This window comes from Bos mutus, chromosome 8 (assembly GCF_027580195.1).
Source record: "Bos mutus isolate GX-2022 chromosome 8, NWIPB_WYAK_1.1, whole genome shotgun sequence".
In the NCBI taxonomy this organism is placed as follows: domain Eukaryota; kingdom Metazoa; phylum Chordata; class Mammalia; order Artiodactyla; family Bovidae; genus Bos; species Bos mutus.
Window position 1 is genome coordinate 105,988,130 of NC_091624.1, and position 12,270 is coordinate 106,000,399.

The 12,270-nt window shown below is 43.9% G+C and overlaps 1 protein-coding gene across 1 annotated transcript in view; it reads right to left on the reverse strand.

Moving 5' to 3' along the window:
- GALNTL6 (polypeptide N-acetylgalactosaminyltransferase like 6) overlaps window positions 1–12,270 on the reverse strand; it is a 1,507,590-nt gene that overhangs the window by 61,415 nt on the left and 1,433,905 nt on the right. The window lies entirely within an intron of this gene.

Below are 12,270 nucleotides of genomic sequence, written 5' to 3' on the forward strand. Positions count from 1 at the left end.
TTGTTTGCTTTTCGTTTGCATGCACTGTTGTTTTTTGGTTGCTAAGTTGTGTCCGACTCCTTGCGACCCCATGAACTGCAGCACACCAGGCTTCCCTGTCCTTCACTATCTCCCAGAGTATGCTCAAACTCATGTCCATTGAGTCAGTGATGCCATCCAACCATCTCACCCTCCTTCGCCTCCTCCTCCTGGCTTCAATCTTTCCCAGGATCAGGGTCTTTTCCAATGAGTTGCCTGTTTGCATCAGGTGGCCAAAGTACTGGAACTTTAGCTCTAGCATCAGTCCTTCCAATGAATATTCAGGGTTGATTTCGTTTAGGATTGACTGGTTTGACCTCCTTGCTGTCCAAGGGTCTCTAAAGAGTCTTCTCCAGCACCATAGTTTGAAAGCATCAATTGTTGGGCACTCAGCCTTCTTTATGGTCCATCTCTCACATCCATACATGACTGCTGGAAAAACCATAGCTTTGATTATACGGACCTTGGTTGGCAAAGTGATGTTGCTTTTCATCATTTAAAAACTGCAACTGTTTTACTAGAAATGTTCCAGTCTTAATGGTCCTCGATTGATTTTGTGAGCTTGTTGTTGTTCAGTCTCTCAGTCATGTCTGACTCTTTGCAACCCCATGGACTGCAGCATGCCAGACTTTCACTATCTCCCAGAGCTTGCTCAAACTCATGTCCATTGAGTTGGTGATGCCATCCAATCATCTTGTCCTCTGTCGTCTCCTTCTCCTCCTGCCTTCAGTCTTTCCCAGCATCAGTCTTTTCTAATGAGTCAGATCTTTGTTGCCAAAGTAATGTCTCTGCTTTTTAACATGCTGTCTAGGTTTGTCACAGCTTTTCTTCCAAGGAGCAAGCATCTTTTAATTTCATTGGCTGCAGTCACCATCTGCAGTGATTTTGGAGCCCGAGAAAATAAAAGTCTGTCACTGTTTCCATTGTTCCCCATCTATTTCCCATGAAGTGATGGGACCAGATGCCATGATCTTCATTTTCTGAATGTTGAGCTTTAAGCCAACTTTTTCACTCTCCTCTTTCACTTTCATCAAAAGGCTCTTTAGTTCTTCACTTTCTGCCATAAGGGTGGTGTCATCTGCATATCTGAGGTTATTGATATTTCTCCCAGCAATCTTGATTCCAGCTTGTGTTTCTTCCAGTCCAGCGTTTCTCATGATGTACTCTGCATAGAAGTTAAATAAGCAGGGTGACAATATACAGCCTTGTCGTACTCCTTTCCCAATTTGGAACCAGTCCATTGTTCCATGTCTGGTTCTAACTGTTGCTTCTTGACTGGCACACAGATTTCTCAGGAGGCAGGTAAGGTGGTCTGGTACTTCCATCTCTTTAAGAATTTTCCACAGTTTGTTATGATCCACACAGTCAAAGGCTTTTGGCATAGTCAATGAAGCAGAAGTAGATGTTTTTCTGGAACTCTCTTCCTTTTTTGATGATCCGATGGATGTTGGCAATTTGATCTCTGGTTCCTCTTCCTTTTCTAAATCCAGTTTGAACATCTAAAAGTTCTCAGTTCATGTACTGTTGAAGCCTGGCTTGGAGAATTTTGAGCATTACTTTGCTAGTATGTGAGATGAGTGCAATTGTGCAGTAGTTTGAACATTCTTTGGCATTGCCTTTTTTTGCGATTGGAATGAAAACTGATCTTTCCCAGTCCTATGGCCACTGCTGAGTTTTCCAGATTTGCTGGCATCTTGAGTGCAGCACTTTCACAGAATCATCTTTTAGGATGTGAAAGAGCTCAACTGGAATTCTATCACTTCCACTAGCTTTGTTCATAGTGACGCTTCCTAAGGCTCACTTGACTTCACACTCCAGGATGGAGTCTGGCTCTAGATGGGTGATCATACCATCATGGTTATCTGGGTCATTAAGATCTTTTTGTACAGTTCTTCTGTGATTTCTTGCCACCTCTTCTTAACATATTCTGCTTCTGTTAGGTCCATACCATTTCTGTCCTTTATTGTGCCCATCTTTGCATGAAATGTTCCCTTGGTATCTCTAATTTTCTCAAAGAGATCTGTAGTTCTCAGGTACAGTCCCTTTAATATGTAGATTCATGTATCTTTTTGAAGATTTTCTTGACTATAGCTCTATGTCTTTGGTGTCTTTTATTTTTTGGAGGTTCTGCGTTCTTCTTTCAGAATTGATGTTAAATCTTCATTAAATTTCTGTTGTTTTCAAATCTTTGGTAGAATCTTCTGTCTCTTCTTTATTTCTGCTATTAATTTCACTCTCCTCCCTTCCAGCCTTGGTTTCTCTTACTGGACCTCCCATGGCTCTATTTGTTTCTTTGTTTCTTCTAATTCTGCCTTTGTTTCTGAGATATTTTTTCCTTCTTTCATTTTCTTCTCTTTTCATTCTTGAGTTTTCAGTTCTGTTTGTATCTCATCACGTTTCACATCAATCCTACTGTCTTTTTTTTATTACTTTTAATTTTTTTGGAGTATAGTTAATTTACAATGTTGTGTTAGTTTCTGGTATAGCAAAGTGACTCAGTTATATATGTAAATATATACACACATACATGATGCATGTGCACACACATGCATACACACACACACATATATAGATATAAAACTTTTTTTTTTTTTAAACAAATGGCACCATCTGGAAAGCCCAGAGTGTTAGTCATTCAGTTGTGTCCAACTCTTTGTGACCCTATGGACTGTAGCCCACTAGGTTCCTCTGTCCATGGGATTCACGAGGCAAGAATACTAGAGTGAGTTTCCATTTCTTTCTCCAAGGGATCTTCCCAACCCAGGGATTGAACCTGGGTCTCCTTATTGCAGGTGGACTCTGTACTGCCTGAGCTACCAGGGAAGCTCGTGTGTGTGTGTGTATATGTAAATCCTTTCTCACATTGTTTTCCATTATGGTTTATCACAAAATATTGAATATAGTTCTCTGTGCTCTACAGTAGGACTTTATTGTTCAACTGTTTCCTTTCTGAGCTGTTTTAATTTTAACTTGTATGATTCTTCCAAGTTTAGATTGTTTTTATGTTTCTTTCAGCTCATTTAGAAATCTGTTGCACTTGTCATCCTCTTTGTGGCCACATTTGTGGGATGTTGTCATCATCTCTGGGAACTTTATCTGGTTCATTTAAATCTTTGTATGGGGTTTTATTGTAATCTGGTTTTATTTTGCACATACAAATTAGCCGTTCTCTTGGGAAGTTCCTCTGTAGGGTTCTTTTCTGTGTCATTACTGTGATGGATTAAAACATACCTCTTTATATCTTTGATGACTTCTCTATCAGGGAGAGCCTGATTCATAGGAGCTTCTGCTTCTAACTCTGTGTCATCTAGAGTCTGAGGGTCTTTCCCTCCAGAAAAGTGAGGCTGCCTTTCTAGGTGCTTGTCCAGCATATCCTGAGGCCCAGCTCAGACCCCCTTCTCTGGTGTTAGAAGTCTTTGTCTTCCTGGGGTCCCCGGTGTTTCTTTCTGGACCCCACTAGCAGCAGGTTCTTTTCTTTCCTTTTTTTTTTTTTTTTTTTTCAGCAAGGTGAGGGGAAGGGAACTGGAAAGCCTGAGTCTCTGTCTTTCCAAGAGGGCATATTTCACAGCACTTCTGAGATGCTGCAGAGAGAGATCTAGGGCAGAGGACTGCCTCAACTCCTTTGAATTCTGGGGCCCCTTACTAGTTTCCTATGGTTTCCTTGCTCTTGTCCTCAGCGTGGAGCCTTTGAGGGAATCTTTGACTTTCACTGGCTCGTTTGCAGAGTTGAGGCTTTTGTTCCTGTTTCATAAAGGATGGGTTCCTTTTGGGGGTGAATACTTGCTGGTTTCTGAGTTGCAGCTCATAGCACCATCCACACTCTCCTACTTCTTCCCTACCAACATTCCCTACCATCATTCCTGCTGATCCCACACACCTGCTGCCGCCTGATGTAGAGTTTCCACTAACCCTGCTCCGGGGTTCCTGGTCACCAGTTTTATGTAAGATGACATCCATGTTGTGTGTGGTTTTTCTTTCGTGATCTTATATATTTTGTCTGGGCTGTGATTTAACCAAACCATGCTGTTGCCCATGTTTTTAACATCAGAAATCCCAGTACATTTAAAAACAAGAATATAGTAGAAGTGTTAGCTTTCTGACATCACATCCTATGGTTTTTCATTATTTCCGGTAGAATAGCAATATTTGATGTTAGGATCTGGAACCAAACTGTTTGCTGCCAACTGGTATGCAATTCTGGCTTAAAAAAAGTGTGGCCAAAGATCTTGAATATGTGTAACCAGTTCTACATTATTTGGGTCTAGAGCAAGACTAAGAAAAATTGACTTGTCCTTCCTGTTTTAGGGATTGTCTAGAAAGTTAAGCTACTCTTGAGATTACATTGTTAGTTTCTCTTTGTAATGTACCTAATAGATGGGTCACCTTATCTAGACACTGACCAACTAACAGACAGCACATTGGCAATAGAAGCTCAAGAGAAGGGCCTTTTATGTCACCATAAATGGGAGAGATCTAAGAGTTTGTTATTGATGGGATAAAAAGAGAGTTTTAGAAATCTAAAGGTGGTCAAAGTCAATTCCTTGGAATCTACTCAAGTGGATAAAAACCCATAAAGAGATAGTTGTGAGAAAACAAAATGTGCAGAAAGAATGGAGGCTTCAGGCGAGCCCACACACACTGATTTTCCCACCTCTCAACCCAAGACAGGGACAGTTATGTTTCAGACCACTCACAAAATCTCAGACTGACTGATGACCTTTAAGCTGCAAATGGAAGGGATGACTTACGTCTAAGCAGTGCAGTAACTGCACATCCTGGAGTTTGGAACAGGGCCAGCCAAGACCTACTGCTAATAGCTCAATTCATAGCAAGCCACTCGGAGGAATATTTGCTCTTGTTCTTAACTACTGTCTGCCTGCAAGTGATAAAACCAGTTCTAAGCCCAATGATGTACCCTGGCATCTGTCTTCATCTCTAGCATGACACTCAGTATTTTCTCAGTGTTCTTCCAGGACCCCGAGAATCTTTCCCAGTGTTTTTTTTTTTTTTTTTGTTGTTGTTGTTTGTTTGTTTTCCATCAATGTGTGGAAGGTCACTGGACTTTCAAGGCAAGTTAAGGGCAGTTGTTCCCGCAGGGGCCACTCTGAGTTCTCTCCCAGAAGCCAGCTGGGCTTTCTGTGAAAGAATGGGTGGGGAAGGGGTGTTCTTATGTCCCTGGCTGGAGAAATTATATTGATTTTTCCATCTGCGCCAATCTCCTGAGGCTGTGGATTGGAAATTCTGCTATAATAATTGAGTGATCCTCAAATTCTGTTAATTTTATATCATTCTTGAAATGAGAAAGGTACCAATCATTGATAATTCAACACTAAAATGAATTCACAATTAGGCTAACATACACTTAAAATTGCATCTACTCCTGTCACATGGCCCTAAATAGAAAACACAAAGTTTTGTTTGGCATATTTATAGAAAAGAAGAAAAAAAACCTATCTCTGATTCTATTAGGACGTGGATCATATTGCTAATGTGGAGAGATTAGGATGTCCAATTTGCTCAGCAGGTGATATGAAACTAAAATCACATTGATTGGGCTTCCCTGATGCTTCAGTGGTAGAGAATCTGCCTGCAGCACAGGAGACACAGGTTCAATCCCTGATCTGGAAAGATCCCACATGAATGCAGAGCAGTTAAGCCTGTGCTCTACAGCCCAGGAGCCACAACTACTGAAGCCAGAGCACCCTTGAGCCTTTGCTTCACAAGAGAAACCACCGCTATGAGAAGCCCACACACCGCAACTAGAGAATGGGCCCGGCTTGCTGCAACTAGAGAAAAGACTGTGTAGCAACAAAGACCCAGCACAGCCAAAAATGAAACATTAAAAAAAAATCACATTTATCCTGAAACACCAAGTTTGTCTTCAACTGGAGAGAACTCAGAAAGCACACAGTAGATTCTGAAAGGACAATGTACTTCTTTATATAGTCTTAGATTTTTCTCAGCCTGGGTGCAGGGCCCCAGAGAGATGAACTAGCACAGTATGCTGGGATTCTCTCTGCCTGAGAAAATAAACGACAGCTCAAGTTTCATACACTCAGAGAATGACAGGCCATCTCTGAACAGCTGCTCAGTTTACAGATCTGGTTTAGACAGAGAGCAGTTGAATGGTAGGGATGGTACTGGGACGGTTGCCAAGAAAGTAGTAAGACCAGTCCTCTGCAGGTTACTCGGCTGCCAGTGGAGGTTGCGGAGGTGAGAACACTGGCCATTACTCTCCCCAGAGGAGCCAGACCCCGGCTTTCCCCTCTGTCTCAGCAGCCAAGCTTGCATAGAATTTTTTTGAAAGAGACAGCACATATTATCAGATAATGCACCCCTAGTGTCAAGCTTCGTTTCCTGGAAGCTGAATGGAGAAATCTAAAGACCTCATGTACCATGAGAGTATCAGAAGAAAGAGAAAGTGAAAGGAAGCCAAGAGCAGCTGGAGCCGAGCAGGAGAGCTGGAACGACTCCGGGGGCCTGTCTGTGTGAAGATGCCACCACTCAGGGTGACTTGAATCTTGAGTGAGGAGTTTAAATAGCAGCAGAAGGAGTTCGGCATTGGAATGAAATTTTAAAATAAAGGTTTTTTTTTTTTTTTAAGTTTTGCACAATGGCAAGATGACAGACGGCTGTGCCAAGACTGGCACATTGAGGACAGCTGGAAGACACCTGAGTGGGAAAGACACGCCTGTCTCTTTTACATCTTTTAGTCCTTCATGCATGTGAAGATGTGAGATTCTGCACAACTCTTTTTTTTTTAATAGTGAAGGAGTACTATAAATGGCTATAGTAAATTCATGAATTCTAAGGAGGGGAAGGAATAAGAAGGCAAAACATAATAGGAAATTCTATTTTGTCCATTTAGCATCTTGACACAAAAAAGAGACACTCACTTCCTCTGTGCCTGGTTTAAGAATAGCTTTCTGAATTAAACCCATTCTCACCCAGGTTTCGTCTCTGGCACAACATCGTGGAAAGTGCATTGCTTCTATCTGAAGAGCACCATGGGATGCTCAACTTACTATATGACTCAGAATCCCATTTATTTTCTCAGGGTGTGTCGCCTCCTCACTCCACCCACTACCCTGGTGACCGGAGGGCAGAATGATGCCTCCATCAGAGGTGACTTTAATCTCTTCTTGCCTTTGGGGTAGGAAGCTGGCAGGGGGAATTTGGAAATTGTTCATACAGAGGATTTTTGCTTTTGGAGGTTTTTCTTCTCCTTAGGATGTCAGAAGAGAAGGTTTCATATCTTGTTGGACTATGGTTTGGAATGTGGACCTGTCAGTCCACTGGAATCAGTCACCTGAGATTCATCACTCATACCATCTCTTCCCGGGCAGGCTTCCCAGAGAGGCGGACTCTGCAGACTGGCCAGGGGGTGGTGTGGAGACCCTTCCCATGTGGTGAGGTGGGTCAGAGTCTGGCTTCCTGTGGGGGCCTGCAAACAGCCATGCATGCAGAGATGACAAGGTGTCAGGATCCTCCATTCCTTTGCTGTTTATTCACTTAGTAAGCATTTACTGAGCATATACTATATGTGAACTGTGGTGTTGGAGAAGACTCTTGAGAGTCCCTTGGACTGCAAGGAGATCCAACCAGTCAATCCTAGAGGAAATCAACCTGAATATTCATTGGAAGGACTGAAGCTGAAGCCCCAGTACTTTGGCCACCTGATGCAAAGAGCTGACTCATTGGAAAAGACCCTGATGCTGGGAAAGATTGAAGGTGGGAGGAGAAGGGGACAACAGAGGAAGAAATGGTTGGATGGCATCACTGACTCAATGGACATGAGTTTGAGCAAGCTCTGGGAGATAGTGAAGGACAGGGAGGCCTGGTGTGCTGTAGTCCATGGGGTCACAAAGAGTCAGACATGACTTAGTGACTGAACAACAAAATATGCCAAATCCTGCTTCTAGCTGCTGAAAGGCTGTCATAACTTAACAAATCAACAGAATCCCTTTGCCCTGGAACTGGCTCTCTAGATAGACGAGAAACACAAGAAATAAATAGATGGCAGAGCTTGCTGCATAGCGAGGGATGCTGATGAGAAGGAAAGAGCAGGGTAGGGGGTTAGGAGCATATGAGGTGAGCAACCCCATGTGCATTGCTGCATCATGACAGGGGGGACAGTTGGGGAGGGCCCTTGAGAAGACAGTGCTTTTGAGGAAGTGCCTGAAGGAAGTGAGGGAAGCACCTTGGGGTCTAAGGTGGGGGAACAGCAGGTGACAGGGCCCTAAGGTGGGCTTGTGCCCAGCCTGATGGGGAGCAGCACTGAGGTCCTGGAGAAAGGAAGCTGGGGGCCACCAGGGAGGGATGAGGTTGGAGGGGCACAACAGGGGCCAGGTCATTCCGGTACAGTGAGGACTTTGACCCCGAGAGAGCTGTTGGAAGGTCCTGAGTGAGGCAGTGGCCTGATCTCCCATCTCAGTGGAGAATGAGCCTCAGGAAGGAGGTGGAAGCGGACGGATGAGCTTGGAGACACACGTGACAACCGGCGGATTCTGTTGTTTATGGTCTGTAATGCACACATCCTTTCCGAGCTGGGTTCCAACGACCAGAGCCTGAAACTGCCTTGGCACTTCACTGTTTACCTGGAGTTGTGTTGGCACGGACAAGCAAGTGGAAGCCATTCCAAGTACAAGCGAATAAGACAGCAAGCTACCTGCTTCCTGCCACAGGGCGCCCACCAAGGATGCTGTGTTTTTGTTGCTGGAGCTTTGTGGTTCCTTGCTACCACTGCTTTAAACACACACACACACACACACACACACAATGTGTGCTTCCCTTTTCACTTTCTTATCAAAACAGCAAGTGACCTATTACATTTATGTAGGAGTGCGGCCCATGCGGAAAATTCAAGTTTATAGGGAATAAAATAGCCTTTTCATATACTGGATTGGGCCCTGCAACAGAAAAGGGACATTGGTGAAAAGTAAAACTGGTGAAATCTGAATAAAGTCTGTAGTTGAGATTCATTTGTACGGATACTAATTGTGTACTCTGTGCTCTGTGCTAAGTCGCTTCAGTTGCGTCTGACTCTTTGTGACGGCATGGACTGCAGCTCTGCCAGGCTCCTCTGTCATGGGATTCTCCAGGCAAGAATACTGGAGTAGGTTGCCATGCCCTCCTCCAGGGGATCTTCCCAACTCAGGGATCGAACCTGCGTCTCTTAACATCTCCAGCTTTGGCAGGTAATGCTTAAACACTAGTGCTGCCTGGGAAGCCCACCAGTACTAATTACTGGGTTTAAATGTGCCGTGGTTAATGTCACAAACATATGATGCTAACATTAGGAGCAGATGAAAGATGTACGTCAGCCTTCTGTACCTTCTTTGGCAAATTTTCTGTACATTTAAAATCATTCCAAAATAAAGTAATAAACAAAAGCACCCCACTTAGAGGGAAAAGAAAAACATGAGTGAAAACTTTGAATTTCTTTCAGAGATGAAATGGGTCCACAGATATGTTCTGCACATTTAGAATTTTTACCTACCATTAATACCAGGTCGCTATTACGAATATAGAGCTAGACAATGGTCTTTCCTTTTCATCACTTCATTTCAGTTAAGCTACATTGCAAATATTGGGTTTTCCACGTTATTGAAAAACCCAAACAAACTTCTTGGCTGACCATGGCCTCCCCCCCTGCATTAAATGTCCAGGCATGACTCTTACTCCCCTCTGCTTGGGAAATGGGTGTTTTCCAGTGTGGTTTACACCCACACCCTGTCATTTGTTGGTTTCCCTTCCCTCTGCCTTCCTCCCATCTTGACTCTTCATCCTTGCTGTATGTCACCCCTTCACTGAATAAATGTCACTAAATGTAACTGGTCCTAGAACTACTTTGCCACCATCTTCTTTTCCTAAACCTAAACATGACCTTTCTTGGTTTGCTGTTCTAAAGCTTTGGGGAAAAAATTTGCCATTATATTAAAAAAAAAAAAATCTGACATTCTCCATGTCTGATTGTATAGACCAAGAATGATGATCTCAAATGTCTCTAGGGCCCAGGCAAACCATGCAGCAATATGAGACAGTTGAGACTAACAGATAACACTAGATAACCAATGGGAATTTGCTGTGTGATGCTGGGAGCTCAAATCTGGTGCTCTGTGACAACCTAGAGGGGTGGGAGGGAGGTTCTTGAGGGAGGGGACATGTGTATACCTATGGCTGATTCATGTTGATGTACGGCAGAAACCAACACAATACTGTAAAGCAATTAACCTCCCATTAAAGATAAAATTAAAAAAACTCAAAAAAACACCCCAAGACAAAGAGTAATAGATACAGAAACTGGCATCGCCTACCTGGTTGTAAGATGGTTCTCATTTGATTATTCTGGCAAAGTTGTATCTTTTCTAGAACCTCAGGGAAATTTCAAATCTGTTTCCAAGCAAGATGCATTTTTTCCCCCCAAGGTGCTTTATAAATGCAAGTTATTATTTAGTCAGGCAATGTGGGAAAATGTGATCAGTTGCAGTTTAGGTAGTAACGGGAAGGAATAAAAAATTATATGACTCCACAGAGGGAGAAGATGGATGAGATTTTAACCCAGCTGTGAATGAACACAGCGATACTGTGAGGTCTTAGAGGATGTTCTTAGTCACTAAGGCAGGACCATTTTTAGATCATTATAGAAAGATGACAGACATAACCTCAACCAAAAAAAAAAAAACCTCGAGGAAGAAACTTACCTACTTTTTGGGTAACAAATTCTTATGTCTTACAATGGGTTAGACATTGCTCTCTCTGGATTGTACCTTAAATTTCTGTGGCTGTAAATTAAGCCCCTGGTAGATAACAAAAAGAATACTAGCAGCATAATATTATTAATATCCCAGGGATGCATTAATGAAATGTTTAAGATGCATTGGAAAGAAAGTGAAAGTGTTAGTCGCTCAGTTATGTCTGACTCTTTGCGACTCCATGGACTATAGTCCACTAGGCTCCTCTGTCCATAGAATTCCCCAGGCAAGAATACTGGGTTGCCATTCCTTTCTCCAAAGGATCTTCCCAACCCCAGGATAAAACCTGGGTCTCCCGCATTGCAGGCAGATTCTTTACCATCTGAACTGCAAAGCCCCAAGATGCACTGGATTAAAGACCGAAGAACTCACTGACTTAAGTATCCATGGTCAGGACCACATGATGTAGAAAAAACGTTAGGAGATGGAGCGTGTGGTGCTGGCCTTGGCGCCATCCTTCTTGCGGGTGGTATCCCAGGTCTATAGGGAACCACATATCTTTGGGCCTCTCAGCAAAATAAGCAGCACGCAGGTGACTCCCTGAAGGAGTTTCCCCAGGGAGCCTGGGCTCATCCCAGGACACCCCCCCACCTCCCCTCCCCCCCACCCCTCCTTGCCACATGCAGGCCTCTCCTGTTTTCAGAGCTCCGCGAAGTCACAGACGCTAAGCAGGCAGAGACACGTTCTCCCCACACCACGAAGCCAAGGACAACGATGGGAAGGCTCCTCCATGAGGCGAGACAGTCCACACCTGGCTTCCGAAAGCCCAGAGCCTTGGAATGGCGAGAACGTCCTGCCCAGTCCGCTGCCATGAGCAGATGAGACCACGGCTAAATCCACACCATTCCATTTGAATCCCTGCTCTAGCATGCTCTTTCCTAAGGGAACGAGCAGGGCTGAATGGAACTGAACCCGTCACAAGAGTCCTTTACATGCCCAAAGGTACGTGCTTTGGATTTGCCAACGGAGGCTTTCCAGCTGTTTCCATTTTAGATCACGAAATAAAATTAAAAAGCAGCACTCGGAGCTGGGAAGCTTAGTCCTTATTTAAGGAGCCAATGGGGCTTCCCTGGTGACTCAGCTGGTAAAGAACCCACCTGGCAATGTGGGAGACACAAGAGAGGCTGGTTCAGTGCCTTAGTCAGGAAGACCCCCTGGAGAAGGAAATGACAACCCACTCTAGTATTCTTGCCTGGGAAATCCCATGGACAGAGGAGCCTGGCAGGCTACAGTCTAGATGGTTGCAAGAAGTTGGACACGACTGAGTAACCAAACCGCCACCAAGGAACTGATGAGGTTCCACACGTGCCTCTGTGCTGGGTATTCTGGAAAAGTCTGTCCTTGTGATTCTGCCTGGCATACCTGGTTAGGAAGCTGCCAAGCCCCTGGACACCTTATCCTTGCTCTGACAAATAGCAGTCAGGCTGTGTGAGGAGGAGGGAGGGATTTTATCTTGGACATCACTGCACGTTTATGTACACAGCAGCACCAGAGACAT